We start from the raw sequence: 19,245 nt of genomic DNA, 5'->3' as shown, positions 1-19,245 counted from the left end.
CTGTTGGACTTCCAGGTCTCAGTCAGTGTCCCAAGATGGAATCTGCCCCAACTAAAGGTGGTGGAGGTGGCAGTGGAGGTAACCCAAGATAGCAGTGGAGGTGTCCCAAGATGGAGGTAACTGCTTTTAGAGATGTGGCTGGAAGGATGGGCTGTATGATGCGTTGGGTGGCCTATTCAGTGATGGCATACTGTGGTGTGTGGTGCTCCAGTGGGCAGCTGCCTCTGGCCCTGTCCATTGTCCCATGGTGGAGATTACACGTGACAAGGGCTGTGGCTATGGCTGCAGTGTCCCAAGATGGAGGTGGTTTGGGTGTAGCCACAGGTTGGTGGATAGGGACCCACAGTGTGGTGTTCCTGTCCTCCCAGGCGTGGTGTTCTTCTTTGTGCAGGCGCTGTGGTTCCTGGCTCCCAAGGAGGTGGGGCGCAGCGGTTCCTGTCTAGCCTCTGGTCAGAGGTGGTGGGCTTAAGTTGTATTTTAAATGTGGTTGTTCATTAAAACTGATTGATTAAAGTAAAGGAAGAATTATGTTTGCTTTGTTTTGTAAGAATGAGTGTGAAGAAAAGGAGAATTGAAATAATCTAGAGTAGTCCAGGCAGTGCCAGAATGACCTCATTTTGTTAAATTTATGGTAGGCATGAAACCAGTTCAATTGAGCTTCTCTTTCCTTCAGAGAAGAAATATATTAGAAGTCAGAGTTAATCAAGATTGACTCTTATTTTTTGCTACTGTGATAAATAGTTCTTGTCTGTTGAGTGGCTGATCTTCAGAGAACTGAGTTTACATTAGGTATAAGTATTCCCAAAGATATATATATATATATATATATATATATATATATAATCTAGAATTTTTTAGCTGTTAAAAAATTTGAGCTGTTGTATTCTTATTTTGAATTAATGACTCCAAAATTGTGTCTGATTTTCCCAGTTGTACTGTAGACTCCTCAGGGGCCTTTTCCATACATAATTATTTACTTTTCCCAGCATTTCTAGGAGATGGGTAGATATTTATATTAGTTTCCTATGGCTGCAATAATAAATCACCACAAAGCTAGTGGCTTAAAACAACAGAAATTTATTTAGTCAGAGTTCTGGAGATAAGAAATTTTGAAATCAGTATCAGTCAACTGAGATTGAAGTATAGGAGGGCCTTGCCTCCTCCAGAGGCTCTAGAGGAGAGTCACTCCTGACCTCCTCTAGGCTCTGGTGACAACTGGCATTCCTTGGTTTATGGCTGCATCGATGCAGCCTCTGCCTCTATGGTGACATTCCCTTTCTCCCCTCTGTCTGCAGTCAAGTCTCCCTTTGCCTTCCTCTTAAAAGGATGTACTTTATGTGAATTGTATTTAGGGCCCACCCTGATAATTTCAAAATAATTCCCCATTGCAAAAATAGTTACTACTTATATAAATAAGTTTCTCCCCCCCCCATACATAAGTAACAATTATGTCTTTCAGGGATTGGGGTGTGGATATATTTTGAGTTATTCAGCCTGTCACTGAATTGGATATTAATCTGTGCTTTACAGACAAAGAAACTTGATAATTTCCTAAAATCACAATGTTTGAAAATCTCACCCCTTCTGTTTTTCCCTGTCCTCCTATACCCTTTCCTTCTCCCCTCCTCCTCTCTCTTTTCCCCTTTTCTCTTCCTCCTACCCATCTCCTTTTAGAAAATAGTAATAATCAGATCTTGGTGCAGTGGCCTTAGCCTATAGTCCCAGCACTTGGGAGGCTGAGGCAGGAAGATACTTTGGCACCATGAGTTGGAGACCAACCTTGGCAACATAGCAAGACCCCATCTCAAATAAAAAATGAAATAAAATAAAATAAAAGAAGAAGAAAAAGAAATAGTAATGCTCTGTTTACCTGGATTTGTCAAACTGTAGAGTTTAGGGACTTTCTCTCTCTCTCTCTCTTTCTCCTTTTCTAAGGCTTATTTTGAGATCATTGTAGAGTCCCATGCAGTTGTAAGAAATAGTACAAAGAGATGCCATGACCCCTTTGCCCAGTTTTTCTCAGTGGTAATTACAACCAGGACATTGACATTGATACAGCTAAGATACAGAAGAATTTTGTCACAGGATTTTTTATTGTGCCCCTTTTTTAGTTACAACCTTCCTTTCCCTGACCTGATAAACATGAATCTATAATTATAGATTAAAATAGTCTAATCTACATTTTTGTCATTAGAAGAATGTTATATAAATGGAGTTATACAGTATACAATTCTTGGGAATTGTTGTTTTTCACTTAACATAATTTCCTGGAATTAAAGTTATTACATGAATCAATAGTTTGTTCTTTTTTCTCATCCTTAATATTCCTCAGTATCCTTAATATTCCTTCATATGGAAATACCCATTGAAGGACATCTGAATTATTTCTAGTGTTTGGCTGTTAGGAATAAATATGCTGTGAACATTTGGGTACAGGTCTTTGTGTGACAGTGTACTACTTCTCTGAGATAAATATCCAGGTGTGCAACTGTTGAACTATGTGGTATTTGCATAAAGACTCATGGATGTATTTCTGAAATCTCACTTCTATTCCATTGATGCATCTATCCTTGTGACAGTACCAACTATCATCTTTTTTGTTTTAAATTTTTTTTTTTTTTTTTTTTTTAGTTGTAGGTGGACACAATACCTTTATTTTATATGTTTATATGTGGTGCTGAGGATCTAACTGAGGGCCTCAAACATGCTAGGCGACTGCTGTACCACTGAGCCACAACCCCAGCCCAATACCAACCGTCTTGATTGCCATTGTTTGGTAGGAAGTTTTGAAAACAGAAAGTACCTGTCCTACTTTGTTCTTTATTTTCAACATTGTCTTGTGTATTCTGAGTTCCTGCAAATCCACAGAAATTTTAGAATCAGTTTGTCAATTTCTATAAGGCAGCCATTTGGAGATCTGTCAATGATTTTAGTATATTCATTGAGTTGTATAATTATCAAAATCAATTTTAAAACATTTTTATTATCCCGCAAACCCTCACATTCATTAGAAGTGACACCTAATTCTTAGCCCTCCTTCCTCCAGACTCTCCTTTGCCCTAGGCAACCCCAGTCTGCTCCACCTCTCTGTGTGTACCTATTCTGACATTTCTTCTAAGTGGAATCATATAATATGTGGTGTCTTCTCCACTGTGTCTTTTACTTAGCATGGTGTTTTCAGGGTTCTTCTATGTGGTATCATGTGTAACAATACTTAATTCTTTTTTGTGACCAAATAATTTATTATATAGATAGGGCACATTTTATTTATTGGGAGGCTGAGGCAGGAAGATGGTTTGGCACTATGAGTTGATGGACATTTGAGTTGTTTCCACTTATTGGCTGTTAAGAATAATGCTTCCATAGGGCTGGGATTCTGGCTCAGCTGTAGAGCGCTCACCTAGCACAGGCGGGACCTGGGTTCGATTCTCAGCACCACATTAAAAAAAAAAGGCATTGTGTTGTGTCCATCTACAAAAAAGATTCTCTTTCTCTGTCTCTACAAAAAAAATTATAAAAAAGAATAATGTTTCCATGAACATTCATGTATAAGTTTTATATAATTGTAAGTTTTCATTCTTGTGTATATATCTAGGAGTGGGTAGTTGGGTCATTGGGTAACTATGTTTAACCTTTTGAGGAACTACCAGAGTGTTCTCCAGAGTGGCTGTATGATTTTACTATCCTAGCAGCATTGCCTAAAGGTTCTCCCCAAACACTTGTTATTATCTATCTTTTTGATCAGAGCCATTCTGGAGAAGTTATATCATCCTGGTGGATGTATGGTGATACCTCTTTGTGGTTTTGATTTGCCTGATGGTAAATTATGTCAAGCATGTTTTCATATGCTCGTTTACATTTTTACCTTTTCTTTGTAGATATGTTATTCAAATTCCTTACCCATTTTTAATTGGATTATTTGCCTTTTTATTATTGAGTTATAGGAGTTCTCCATTTACAGTGTTCTAGATATAAGTCCATTACCATAGATAGGATTTGCAAAATTTTTTCTCCCACTCTAGGTTTTTTTTTTCATGTGAAATAAAGTTGATTTTTTAGTGTTTATCTTGTACCTGTAACCTTGCTGAACTAACTTAGTTCTAGGAGATTTTCAGGGTAAATTTCTTTAGTATGTCTGTGTGAACCATCATGTCATCTGCAGACAGGGACCCTTCATTTATGTATGACTTACTTCCTTTTCTTGCCTTCTTGCACTGGCTAGAACTTCTAATACTATGTTGAATTAGAGTGGTAAGAAAGAATGAACTTGTTTACCTTATTCCTGGTAGTGTGTGTGGGGGTGCATTATGCATTTGGTCTTTTTTTTTTTTTTTTAAAGAGAGTGAGAGAGGAGAGAGAGAGAGAGAATTTTTAATATTTATTTTTTAGTTCTCGGCGGACACAACATCTTTGTTGGTATGTGGTGCTGAGGATTGAACCCGGGCCGCACGCATGCCAGGCGAGTGCGCTACTGCTTGAGCCACATCCCCAGCCCTGCATTTGGTCTTTTATCACTGAATGTAATAATGTTTGCTGTAGATTGTAAATGCTCATTATCTACTTGAGAAAGTTCCTCATTTTTTCAGTATTTTCTGAGAGTTGTTCTCATGAGTAAGTAATGACTTTTTAAAAATCATTTTTCTGTGTCAATTGGTATGATTATGTGATTTTTTTTCCCTTGGGTGGATTAGATTGATGTTTGAATGAACCAGCTTTGTATCCCTGATTAAATTCAGTTTTTAATATACTGTTGAATTCTTTTAATACTTTGTTGAGTATTTTTGTGTCTATCTTCAGGTAATGGTCTGTAGATATTTTTCTTTTGCATAGTCTTTTTCTGGTTTTTGTATCAGGATAATACAAACTTCATAAAATGGATAGAGAAGTGCTTCCAATTCAGCTTTTGTTTCCTAAGAGAGATTACGTAGAGTTGGCTTTAATTCTCCTTTAAACATTTGATAAAATTCTCTGATGAAGTGATCTGGGCCAGATTTTTTTTTTTTGAAACTTTTAAATTATAAGTTCAGTTTCCTTAATAGTTAATGGCTATTCAAATTATCTATTTAATTTTGGGTAATTTGTGTTATGTTGTGCTTTTGAGGAGTTGGTCCATTAACAAAAAGCAGGACTTCTTGGTGGTAGGGGTGGGATTTTCAGCTCCTCTTTAGACCTCCACTGATTCAACCCTGTCTCATTACTGTCCTGTATGTGGCCTTTGCTGACACCACTGGGAGGGGATGACCTTGTTACCCCTGGGCAGGGGTGAAAGCTTTGGCCTCCTCTGAACCACTCCAGTGGGATGGATAGAAATACAGACCCTGCAGGTGGTTTCCACAGTCACTTTATGGCAGGGGCAGGGATTGGAGAAAATTGGAAGCGAAGTTAGGGCACCTTATAGCCTGGCGTGGGTGGCCACAGATTTTTTCTTTAACTTTTTTCTTGGACTGGAATTCAGTTTATTACCTGAAAGTTTTCTGTCTTGCTGTGTTGCTCTTTTCTTAGTCCTTTGACTTAAGAGAACCAAAGTGGTCTTTTGTCTTCCCCCATTTACCTTTCTGCATTCCTGGTTTCTTCAGCTCTTTGTGGTATATGACATAAAAAGAAAGCCAGGGAACCCACCGAAGTGTTGTTCCATGGGTCCCAAGTCCCTGGCTGGTCTGCCTTCTCTCTCCTTCAGTCTTCTCATGTTTGTTTTATGTATGATCGCCGCCACTCTTTTCCATTGTAGTTACCTAGAGCAGTAGGAAAAGGTCCATCTGCTTGATCTTGTTGAAAGTGGAAATTGCCTTTTTATTGAAGAAACCATAGTGTAAAAGTTAGGACGCTTAATTGATTAGAAACACACTAAGTTGTTTTGGGTTGGTTATTTTAAAATAACAATTTAACTGTGTTTCATTCTTCAGACAGCAGTTCTGTTTCTCCAATCATTGTTCATTAAAATCAAACCCTCTTTAGTTTTTGATCTCTTAAGAGGCTTGACCATCCTGTGACCTAATTTATTTCTGCATGTAGATATAAATTCACAATAAGTTAAATTTCTGGCTTAGTATGTGTTTGTGAAAGATGAGTTTTATGGAGAGAAGTAACTATTTTTTTTCTAGTGCTTGTCAGAGATCTTTTTGTTTTGTTTTGTTTTGCAGTACTGGGAATCAAACTCAGGACCTCAAAACTTTTGTGCTCTACCGCTGATCTATGAGTACCTCAGCCTCTTGTCAGAGATCTTGAAGCTGTGGATCTTTATCTGAAAGAAGAGAAAAGACATTATGCAGAGTGTTTAAGATCTGTATAAGGAAAACTTGAGAAAGTCTGAAATGAAACAAAAGGATTCCTAAGTACCTCCAGCAGAAACCTAAGTGCTACTTAGAACTGTTTTCCTGGTTCTCAGATTCTCTGGGATCTGTAGCTTTCATTGCTTTGGATTTATTTCATAGTTTTTTAAGTTGTAAAATATGGATGGCAACGTAAATTATTCTTGTCCTTAGATGTGCAAAGGAATCTCATTGGTTGGAAGTACAGTTGGTTTCTTTCGCTCTAATTTGGAAGAAGCCAGTTTTGTATGTTTTAAGCTAATTTTCAGTATTCTCCATTGGCTATGTATGCGTTTGCTCTTCTGATTCTTTTTTGAACCAGTTGGAAAATCTTATTTGTTCCCCAGTTACTTAATAAATTAATCGAAGCCATTTATTTTTATGTTTGTATGAGAAACACATTATTTTGTTTGTTTGTTTTAGTTATCCTTTAACAGCTTGAACTCTGAATATGGTCTGACTGGGCTTGAATCGCAGCTGTGTCACTTACTAGTCTTGTAGTGGGAGCCAGAAATTTTATTTTTTTTAACTTAAGTGTAGTTACTCACTATAAAAAGGGATTACAGTTCTATTTTCTTTCCATACTTTTGCAAGGATTAAAATAGATTTTGCAAGTAATACTTCTCACAGAACCTCATACATCCTAAGAACTTTTAAAAAATTGTTATGCAAAGGATGTGGGCAACTACTTTTACCTTCTTGAAACTTAGCTTCTTAATCTTAATAGAGAGAGAGAGAGAGAGAGAGAGAGAGAGAGAGAGAGATTGTGTGTGTGTGAAGTTTTCACTTGGTTTTTAGTTCATAAGGTTTATTGACAGTAATCGAAAAGAATGAAGTAATTGACAATAGTTGCCTTAGGAGGGGAGGGCATTTTTATTATGTAGTAACCTTGCTACTCCGAGAAAAGACAGTGTTGGGTTTGAAATGGTAAACAGTTGGAACAGCAGTCTAGTAATTCAGTTCAGTAAATATGGATGAGAAGACCCTGCTCTCCTGGCTTTGCACTGGGAAGAAGCATGAAGCTGGAAATGTGGCTTAAGAGAATTGCTACAATCTTTTGGCTTTAAAAATATGAAGAGAGGGTCTTAAAAGATGGAAGGCTTTAGAACTGCTGAGTACTTGGATAGATTTGGCATGCTCCTCAGGGAGTAGGAACCAGAAAGGGCTGAATTTTGTTCAACCTAGGAATAACTTCTTGAGAGATTCAAGGGCAGTTTTGGGTGAGCAGGGACTTGGGGTGCCTAAAAAAGAGGGAGGAATTGGAAAGGTAACTCAAAGATGCCTTGAATTGTCCTTTCCCTCTGACCCTCACTAATTAAAGATATTTTACTTGGAGTGTTTGGGGGGGGGGAAGGAGAGGGTAATGGTGTGTAGGAGTGGAGTAGAACTGGTGAATTGGGAGCTGAGGATATAGCTCAGTGGTAGAGTGTTTGACTAGCATGTGCAAGGCCCTTGGTTCAATCTCCAACACTATTGAAAAAAAAAAGTGTTGAATTGGTTGTGTTAGAAGAGGAAATTCTTAGAGCATGAGGAAGTTAGCAGTGATCCAAGGGAAGAGCTTGGCCTGCTGTGAATCTATTTGAATGGGGGTGGTTCAAGCTAAGGGATTAACTACTACAATGCTAGAATTTTGAAAATAAGCCTAATGTAAAATCTACTCTGTAAATCCTAAGGAGTTCACCAAAGATACATACCTTTATTTAAAACTGAGAAACATGCATATTGATACAAATAAATTAGTACTACTGTAGGTAAAACCAACAGTCTGTCCACTAAAATTCTTAAGTTTTATGCAGAATAAAATGATCCTTATAATTTGGTGTTACAATTAGGATGTAGGAAGTGGGGAGAGTGCCTTTTATGCCTGTGTCTTTCTTTAGAAAAGTCTTTGGGTCCCTCTTGTCATCTTTGAAACTTAAAGAACCCTGTGTTCAGCTAGACTGAGGCATCTCTGATGTAAAAGGATTTGTTCATCCATTAGCCAGAAAAAGGACCAGGTCCTGGGATAAGTTCCAGTAATTGCCAGTAGCAGGGCTAGATAGCAGTTGGAAATATGTCCAACCAGAACAAAGAATTTTTTTAATAAGGAAAAATTGGAGAAGGACAGCATAAATTGTTTACATTGAAACTACCTTGGCTATAGATAAAGAGGAGTGTGATTATGCAAGATGGTGAAGCTTTAGGATAGGAGGGTAGTCCATAGGAGAAGGACTTCTAGATAGGTTGGGGATAACAGTCATTGAGTTTGTATGCAATGTGATTAAGTTAAGATTCTAACATATGAAATGAAAATATTACATAGCCTTTTTCTCTTCCTGTCTCCATCTTCCAACCCTCATAATTAAATTTAGGGCATCTCAGAATTTTTCTTTTATCTCCTTTATGAGTTAAGAGGAGTGTAGGGAAGGAAACTTCCCTTATCCATTCCTTCAGTGGTTGGAGTCTAGGTTCAGATTTTGCCTTACTGTTCTTTCTAGGGGTGTTGCTGGCAGGGAGAAGCACTCCAGTGAGTTAGCCCAAAGTATTTTGGTTTCCTCCCTGGAGCTTATAAAGATGGGATACATATTGAACTCTCACTTCACTTTTCTGGCATTCCCATCCTGAACGCTAGGGACCAGCATTGTACCCCATCTTCCTGGGTTACTGGTTCATTGGTTCAGTCTATAGTACTTGAGTGTTTCAGTTCTATGGATCCATTTATAACCCACATACCATGAACCATCTGGCTGGCTTAGTGTACTGACTATGCTTTCTCCCATTTATTTTGTTTATAGCTTCTGAAAAACCAAGTTGGGACTCCCAGAAGCTGGCAACAAAAGGATGAAATTATTTGTACATTTCAGAGAAAAATAAGCTATGATGCTTCTGAACCTATGAACTATTAGCAAGGCAGATTCTACCTTCCAAACATTTTCTAAAAGCAGGACTGTAAAAGCTTGGGGTAAGTCTGACATGGTTTCCATACTTGAGGTTTTTATTTTGCTTCATGTATCTGGACGCAAAGCTTTTTGAATTGACCATAGCTGATCCTGTTTATGTTGTATTCTATGCTTGCTCCATATCCATAACCTTTTCATTGAAAAGTAAATATTTATCTGTTAGATGTATGGTAAGTTCCTATTGATAGGATAGAAATACGCTATTTTATTTTCAACAAAACCCAGCATTTCTGTTTGGCCCTTGATCATGTGATTCCTTTTGAGTCTTTAAGAATTAGATACCATTGGGCATGGTGGTACACACCAGCAATTTGGGAGGCATAGGCAGGAGGATCACAAGTTCAAGGTTAGCCTCAGCAACTTAGTCCCTAAGCACCTTAGAACTTGTCTTAAAATAAAAACTAAGACTGCTGGGGATGTGGCTCAGTGGTTAGGTACTCCTGGGTTCAATCTCTGGTACGAGAGAGAGAGAGAGAGAGAGAGAGAGAGAGAGAGAGAGAGAGAAGGGGAGGGGAGGGGAGGGGATGGATATCAATTTGTTTAAAATTCAAAATATTAAATGGGAAATGTTCTCAGTTCAACCCTTACATATTCTGCTGCATGTATTTACTTGCTTTTATTGGATTGTTACAGGGCATGTACCAACTTAAGTGATACCATTAGGTGGTATCCTCCTCTTTAGAATTTTTTTGGAGGAGGAGATAGGGATCTAATCTATATGGAGACTGATTCTGATCCTGTCCTCTCACATCTCCAAGCTCATCATTCCATCTGCCCAATATCCATCTGAAATTGCTGACTGTCAACCTTCAGCCTCAATGTGGCTAACACTAAATTCATTGTTAATCTCATATTCAGTGTCCTGGCAGGGTATGATTGTTTCTATTTAGTTGTCCAGGCTGAACCTTCATAGATAATTTTGACACCTGCCCCCCAGCCTAGTTTTCTGTTGCTTCTGCATGTTTTACCCCCTTATCTTCGTACTCATATTATTTCAGTAATCTGCTAGTTGGTTTCTAAAATAATAGCTTCCATTTATTGTGTATATGATTATCATAAAGAATATATCTGATCTTTGACCCTGGTCCCCAATAGTGAGTTTCAGAAACCCTTGGAATTTTCCGAGTACATAATTAGTCTATTTTAACCACACATGCATTTATGCTAATGAGGTGATTTTGGGTGGGCTTTTAAAGATAGTTTGCGTGGACAGAGTGTCCATATCAGAAAGATCAAATTAGACAGAGCTTTCAACCCTACCTCCTAATCTCTGAGGAGGGTGGAGGGACTGGATCTTGAGTCCTGTCATGTGGCCAGTGATCATACCAATCATGTTTAAGTTATGAAACCCAACATAAACAGCCTGCAACAGTGGTGAACTTCTTAATGTGCTAGGCAGTTGATACCTGGAACATGGAAGTTTTTGTCCCTCCTCCTCTCTCCCCTACACCTTTGCCCCAATGGTTGTTGCTGAGTTGTATCCTTTATAATAAAACTGTGTCTAAGTATAGTGCTTTTACTGGTTTCGAACCTGAAGAAAGATTTTTGGGAAACCTGAATTTGCAGCCAAGGCAGACATAAGTGTAGAGAGTGTAGAAACATCTGAATTAAGGGCAGTTTTGATAGGGACCTTGCTCTTTAACTTGTGGGATTTGATGCTATTTCTAGGTGAGTATCAGAATTGAATTGTAGGACACCTAGTTGGTGTTGAGAATTGGTGTCAGAGTGCAATGTGTTTACCCTCTTCCAGGCATTGTGGATAGTGCTGCATTCCTTATTTCACATAATACCACAGTGAAGTAAGGTCTGGTTTACCAATCTTAATGTATAGTTAGGGAAAATTGGCCCAGGATTACAGAACTAGGAAGTGTTGCAGAACTCTGTGTATTCTGATGTTAAAGCCCTTTTCTTAACCCGTTATGCTGAGCCAGCTACCTTTTTTGCTGTAGATGTTACTACCCTTCTCTAATCTGGCAATTATAGCCTACTTTTTCTAAATTAAACTTTTATTTCACCCTTTTTGTGCTTAGAAACTTTCAGTTTTTCTCTCTCATTGTAGGATAAAACTCAAACTCCTTAGATCACATTCAAGGCCCACCAAAGTCCTGTAGGCCTAAACTAGTAATACTGCTCTAGTCTTTTGGATAATTTTCTTCATTTGTATTTCCAGGAAATTATGGTGGAGATGAACATGTGTGTTCCAATTCCTTGTAAATTGTCAGGAAAAGAATGTCACTATACAAATAGAATATGCAAATAAAGTGAGTAATTCAGTTATTTAAATGTCTATAGAGTTCAAAAGAGGAACATCTTCATGTAGTAGATTTCAGGTAGATTTGAGGTTGGCCTTCAAAGAAATGGTAGTGTCACCTAAGAAGAGATGTTAATGGAAGAGGATTCAAGGAGTTCCTGGAGAAGGGGAATCTCCACTTAGGACAAATGTGTCCCTTGGCATATGTGATGGGATAGAATTTTAGCATGCACTAGTAGAGGCAGAGATTTATTTAGGAAAGCAAGGAATACACATTCAAGGGGGATTGTGTGCCATCTCACTTGGAATTTTCAGGCTCTTTTGAGGAAACTTGATGAAGGATGGTCATGGAGAAGTTTATGAAAATGTTATTGTTTTCAGAAACCTCAGGTTGACATGATCTCCAGTATCTGATCAGTAGATAATATTGGAAAGTTCTTTAAATTATAGCTTTCTTAAAAATGTCATATCTCTCTTGATCTATTTATTGGTGGGCTAATTAACAGTGCAGAGGTAATTTTTATAAATGGTGCATTTAGGGTAACACTTAAGAATTACAGATTTCCCAGAAATTTGGCAGTGACATACCGGGGAAAGAGACTGGCTTGGGGTATGACAGGCCTGGAGAAGTATGCAGAACTTAAAGTTATATTTCTCTGTCCTTCTTTTGTGTCTTATTTCTACCTATCTCTTTATTTCTTCTATTTTATCTCTAGGAGTTTGAGAATTGTAGTCAGGGGGAGAATCCTTCTGGTTAGGAAGAGCATGAATGAAAAGGAATGGAGAGGATTATTCGCCATGTACTAAAAGGGTAGTTTCCATGGCACTAAATATCTGGAAGGACTCTTTCCTGGAGCTAGGGTCTAGTCTACTCCCTCCCTCCAGACAGGTTTTAAAAAGCTGTTACATATGGTTTTCACTTATTGAATTTATGCTAACTCTTCGTTTGAAATGAACGAACAGCTATTTTTAGGCCAACATAGGTGGTCACGTTGGTTAATTCACATTTTACTTAAAAGTAAGCTGCAAATATGATTGATTTATGTTTTTATGTGTTGCATAAGCTGACCAAAGAAAATTTTAAATTGTAAAAGTTCAAAAATAATTTTAGTTTTTTTTTTCTGCTGCATTCATGGGAGATTTTATTTTATTTATTTTTATTTTTAATTAAAAATTTCTTAAATTTGTTTTAATTAGTTACACATGACAGTACAATGACCTTGACATATCATACATTTGAATCAGATGGGATATAATTTCTCATTTTTCTGAGTATACAGGTTGCAGAATCATATTGGTCATTCAGTCACATATATACACACAGTAATAATAATGTCTGTTTCATTCTACTGTCCTTCCTATCTCCCCATCCCCTCCCCTCCCCTCTCCTCCCATCACTTCTTTCTACCTAATCTAAGGTAACACTATTCTTTTTTTTTTCTTTTTAAAACTCACATCTTACGTGTATTTTATATATATAAATGTATTTTGTATAACGATGAGGGTCTCTTTCCACCATCAATGCAAAAATTTTAAATTATAAAATTCAAAAATATTTTTAGTTTTTTTTTTTTAAAGTCTTCCTTGTACATGAACTCATATCATTGTTCTGTATCCATTTTCTTGGCATTTTGTAGGGTTAGAGTCTCTTCTGACTCTCAAAAGTAAAACAATTTGTTGGTCTTTTGGGCCTATGTTTTTTTTAAAACAACAAAAACCTTTTTTTTTTTTAAATTGATTTGATTGTTATATAACAACATTTGTATGTTTTAGAAAAGAAATATCTAAAAACAGATCAACAATCACAGTACTCAGAGATAATTGATATCCTTTATTTATATATAATTTTAAATTACATAGACAATTTTATAATCTACTTCTTTCACTTACTATTATGTTAGGATTTCCCATTATAATAAGATGGCTTTTGAAAACTTGGTTTCTGTTAATACATAAACAGAGAGAGTTTTTGATATTTTCTTCTGTAAGCAAAACCAGAATCATTTACTTACTAATTGTAATTTGTTTTTTTTTTCACTTCATGTATCATGGGTAGCTTTCTAAATGATAGCTTATATACTTCACTTTTCAATTGAACATAAAATATTTCTTTATGTTATAGCATAGTTTAGCAATTTCTCTATTGTTGGACATTTGTACTATTTCTGATTTTATATACAAATAGTGTTTCAATGAGCTTTTAAATTTTTTTTATTTTGGGGCTGGGGATATGGCTCAAGCGGTAGCGCGCTCGCCTGGCATGCATGTGGCCCGGGTTCGATCCTCAGCACCACATACAAACAAAGATGTTGTGTCCACCGAAAACTAAAAAATAAATATTAAAAAATTCTCTCTCTCTCTGTAAAAAAAAAAAATCATTTTTTATTTTTTTATTAATTTTTTAAAATTTATATATGACAGCAGAATGCATTACAATTTATTACACATATAGAGCACAATTTTTCATATCTCTGCATATAAAGCATATTCACACCAATTCATGTCTTCATACATGTACTTTGGATAATGATGTCCATCACATTCCACCATCATTTCTAACACCATGCTCCCTCCCTTCCCCTCCCACCTCTCTGTTCTATCTAGAGTTTGTCTATTACCCCCATGCTCTCCCTCCTTACCCCACTATGAATCATCCTCCTTACATCAAAGAAAACATTAGGCATTTGATTTTTTGGGATTGGCTAACTTCACTTAGCATTATATTCTCCAACTCCATCCATTTTCCTGTAAATGCCATGATTTTATTCTCTTTTTTTGCTGAGTAATATTCCATTGTATATATATGCCACTTTTTTAAATCCTTTCATCCACTGAAGGACATTTAGGTTGGTTCCACAGTTTAGCTATTGTGAATTGTGTTGCTATAAACATTGATGTGGCTGTGTCCCTGTAGTAAATGCTGTTTTTAAGTCCTTTGAGTATAGCCGGAGGAGAGGGATAGCTGGATCAAATGTTGGTTCCATTCCTGGTTTTCCAAGGAATCCCCATACTGCTTTCTAGATTGGCTGCACCAATTTGCAGTTCCACCAGCAATGTATGAGTGTGCCTTTTCCCCCACATCCTTGCCAACACTTATTGTTGTTCATATTCATAATAGCTGCCATTCTGACGAGTGAGATGAAATCTGAAGAGTAGTTTTACTTGCCATGTTGCAGATGGAACCCTGGGCTTTTTACATGTGCTAGGCAAGTGCTCTACCACTGTGCTATATCCCCAGACTTTGTTTTTACACATTTAATTTATACACATATTTTTCTTAATTTTATGAGTGCTTCTGTAGAATAAAATATTAAAATGACTTATTGAATTATGAATAAAAATATATATGCATTTTAAAATTTACCAGCTTTACCATTTTCCCTTCTGAAAGAGTTCTGTTGGTTCATGCTCTTACTAACAATATGCTTGAGTTCTCGTTTCTCTATAGTCTCACTTTTTCTAGATACTATCATGGTCGGATACAGAAAAGTAGTAGTTGAAAATATATTGCCTTTATTTGTTTTTTTTTGTGTGTGTGTAATTTTACACATGTGACTGTTGTAATACTTTGCCAAATTTTCCTATAATTATATTTTATTTTATTTTTTTGAGAGAGAGAGAGAGAGAGAGAGAATTTTTTTTAATATTTATTGTTTAGTTTTTGGCGGACACAACATCTTTGTATGTGGTGCTGAGGATCGAACCCAGGCTGCACGCATGCCAGGCAAGCATGCTACTGCTTGAGCCACATCCCCAGCTCCTATATTTTATTCTAACTTAGTGTTTTCATATATTACATGTAACTCTAATTCATCTGAAATTTATTTTGATTTCATAGAGTGAAAACTGCTTGATTCTGGAGAAGATTCAAGGGCTTATAGACCTTGGGGGGAAAAAAAAGAAATTATCTGGAAAAATTTAGAGGATAAAAATAAAATTTTCTGCCTGAGGGAAATAATTTGTTTCTAATTTCTTTAGAAACATAGTTTAGTATTACTTAATTCTATAAAGTATGTTGATGTAAGAAATCTTGCCAACAAAAAACCCCACTCCTTACTACTATTAAAGAGAGAAAAAACTCTTTTGAATATGATTATCGTCTGTATACCTGTGGATAGTTCAGGAGAAACTTCCAAAATTTGAGCCCAATTTCACTCCTTTTGTTTACTAAAACAGACAAAACTCTTGTAAATTCTTGAGAGAAAATTGATTTACATAGCATGAGATTTATTTCACAGGGATTTGTTTAGAGTGCCCAGGGAAGAATGCTTATTAACATGATTATCATAAAATCTGGAGACTGAAATTGTCTAGTTCTTGACCAAAATATTTGGCCTATTTGGCTTTTAAGGAGACACCCAGTGTTGCTGGAAAATAGCCCTACAAAAGAGCTCCAAGTTCTATTCTTTAGAACCTGTGAAATGTTACCTTACATAATAAAAAAGAATCTGAAGTGGAGAGTTTCTTCTGGATTGTGTGAGTGGTCCCCTGAAATCAGTCATATAACTCCTTAAATGACTGATATAAGAAGAGATTGTACACAGACAGAGGAGGAAACGAGTATAACCATGAAGCAGATGTTGAATTGACATTGTCACACATTAAGGAATTTTGGCAACTGGAAGAGGCAAGAGAGAGATTTGTCCCTGGAGCATTTAGAAGTAGTATAGCCTCTCCTGACACTTTGATTTAGGTCCAGTAATACTGATTTTAGACTTCTAGCTTCTAAGACTGTCAAGACAAGCCACCAAGAAATTTGTTATTATAGCCATAGGGTACACCCTAAGGGGAGGGGAAGATTAGCTGACTCCCCTTTATTTACCCTTATGTTGGTTATCATTAATAACACTTGACTCTTAGCTACTCTTTTTGGCTACTCTTCGGTTTGATCTATTGATCATCACTTACTAGCTCTCATGCTGAATAATAGTTTAAACATGATGTTAAAATAATTTTAAAATAAAAATGAGAAGTTAATATCAATAGTATTTGTAAAGTTGGTGAAGAAATATTTTGACTATTTTTTAAAGCCTGAAAAGTTAATAATTTAGAATCACTTATATTCTTTGAGATTAATTTTTATTTTTTCTTTAAATTTTTTTTTTTTTTTTTTTTTTTTTTTTTTTGCCATGCAGGGGAATAAACTCAGGGCCTCATGCATGCTAGGCAAGTGCTATACCACTGAGCTACATCCCCAGCTGAGATTTACTTTATTTCTTTTGGTAATGAAGGTGTGTGATAGAATTTTTTAAAAAGTCAATGCAAAGGATTTTAAATATATAGCATATTGTTAAAGCTTTCTCCATGCTTTATAAATTTTATATTTTTTCAACAGTATTAGATGATAATGAATGGTATGTTAACTATCTGTTACTACAATAAAATGTCTTAGATGATCAACTTAAAAAGTGGAAAGGTTTATTTTAGTTTGCAGATTTGGAAGTTTTAGTCTATGACTGATTGACCTCAATACTTTGGGTCTGTGGCAGGACAGCACATCATGGGAAGTGCTTCATCTTACACTTGGGACAAAGGAACAAGTCAGGATCCTCGCAGTCCACTTTGGTGACACATTCCCAGTGACCTAAAATCTCCCACTAGGCCCTACTTCTTCAACTTTCCCTCACCTTTCAACAGTGTCAACTTTAGGACCAAGCACATGAGCTTTTGGGGGACGTTCTAGATTTAAAATATAGCAAAATGGTACAATTGAAAAATTTTGAATTTTTTATTGTTATTTAACTTCTTGTATTTATAATGAAGCAATCATGTATATACCCCTGTAGTTATTTAGAAAAGTTGTATTTTTTGCAGTTTGCTGGCAAATTTATTAATTTTATTGTCTTTTTAAAAGTATAAATCATGTTGAATCTGCTCTCCCAATTCTACGTTTTCTATTTGAGAATTAATTTGTTAGAATTTTTAGGACTTTGTGAATTTCTACAAAGAACCAAACTCGGGATTCATTCAAGATGGTAGATTAGAGGAAGACTATTTTTGCAGTTTCTCTGTGCCTCAGGATTCAGTCTTCGGGAGTTCTGCTTCTCAGTGACGTGGGTGAGAAAGGGAATTCATTGAAATTCAGCACCAGACAGCCAGAATCTCTTAGAGTCTCATAATCAGATGCGTTGAACAAAGAACAGAAAAGAGTACATTGGAGTCCAGCCGGTGTGACAGCGGCTGCAGCACTTTTATCACAGAGGAGAGGGAAAATACAGAGAGAAACAATGGACAAATTTGGCATGGGATAACCTGTAGGTCAGAAAGCAGCTTGAAGTTAGCTGATCCAGAGACTGCACAATGAAGTGGTGTTGGAAAAGTGCTCTATTTCTCAGCTGGCAAGCAGAGAGCTGAGGTGGGAGCCATGTTGGGGAGGCCATGCTACAGCTTGCTGCTGTGGGACCTGGGAGATTGAAGCAAACATTGTCATGCTATTCCAGCAAGTACCTACCATGTACCCTATGGTATACCTAGCAGAATCTGAATGAAACAGGAAGGGAGAAGACTGTAATCAAGGGGATTCAAGTCAGAAATATGGAGAGGAGTTTAACTTGCGTTCCCTTTGAGTCATGTGACCAGCTGGAGAGTATCAGGAGCTAGTAGCTGAGTATTAAAACACTTAGGACTAAGCTTGGGAAGCAGAGTGTGTGAGACCTGGAAGATTTGTTCCCCTGCTCAGTCAGTGGGATTCTTATAAGTCTCCTGAGATCTAGACTCCCAGTAGAAATCAGCATCTATACCTGGCCTTAGGGGTGTGTTGATACCACCCAACAAGTTCCCTAAGGCCTGATTAGACCTGAACCCCAACCACTGGAACTTCCCTTATGGAACTCTGCAGTGGCCCCTCCCTGGGAATGCATGGATCTGGTCTGTCTGTATAAAACTTCAATTGATAGTACTTACCATCCTGTCCTACCTTACACTGATGAGAAGGAAATCTGAGAGCTATTTTAACCAGATTTAGTTTTAGGCTACTATAGCTGACTGAGCAACAAAAATGGGGGAAGTGATTAACAAATAACAAACTTCTTCCCACCTGCTGACAGCCTTAGTGGTACATAGCCTGGGGAAAAAAATGGAAAGAAAGACAGTTGGGTATTGACAGTGACCATTATCCTTGTTGACAGTTTTGATTACCTCAGTGGTGATTATTCTTTCATTTTTCATTAAGAATCAGGTTTTTTCCTGTGTGTGTGTGTGTGTGTGTGTGTGTGTGTATGTGTGTATTCTTGCTGTGCTGACTGGTTTGTGTATATGTATATATACATACTTGTTTTGTTTTACTCTCACTTTTAGCATTTTTTGATAATAGTTTTCCTTGTCTTTTGAGGTTGGGGTTATTTTTTATTTGTTTTGCTTTGGTTTGTTTGTTTCTCTTTCCCTCCTTTCTTCTGTTAACAGCCATAATTTATTGTTTTCTCTTTTTCTCCCTTTTTTTTTCTACTTTTGGTCCACTTGTTTTATAGCCTTCACTTCTGTCTCTTCTTCTGTTCCCTCTTCACATTTTGAACATTCTAAATTGTCTTTTACTGTTCTGTCACATTTTATTTTCTCTTAATGAACTGTATTATTACCATCTTGTAGAACTATTTGGTTCATATAACTCCTGCCTCACTGTTCATGTTGTTGGCAATTATTAGTATTGTGGGTGACATAATTAACACCTGCTGTTTGTTTAATGCCAGATCTAGGTCATAGCTATTTATTGTTTTGCTGTTGGCAATTGCTGACCCCACAATTCCTATTT

At 36.8% G+C, this 19,245-nt stretch overlaps 1 protein-coding gene across 7 annotated transcripts in view; it reads left to right on the top strand.

Moving 5' to 3' along the window:
- Positions 1-19,245, top strand: part of LCLAT1 (lysocardiolipin acyltransferase 1) — a 186,330-nt gene that overhangs the window by 13,282 nt on the left and 153,803 nt on the right. For 6 of the 7 annotated variants that reach the window (XM_081264758.1, XM_081264757.1, XM_081264753.1 and 3 more), the window contains exon 2: positions 9,083-9,249. The exons of the other annotated variant lie outside the window; for it this stretch is intronic. The gene's annotated coding sequence lies outside the window, so the exon portion shown is untranslated. The remainder of the gene's footprint in view (positions 1-9,082; positions 9,250-19,245) is intronic. 7 annotated transcript variants of the gene reach the window in all.

This window comes from Spermophilus citellus (assembly GCF_964194105.1).
Source record: "Spermophilus citellus genome assembly, chromosome: 13".
Lineage (NCBI taxonomy): Eukaryota > Metazoa > Chordata > Mammalia > Rodentia > Sciuridae > Spermophilus > Spermophilus citellus.
This window is presented reverse-complemented; position numbering and strand designations above follow the sequence as displayed.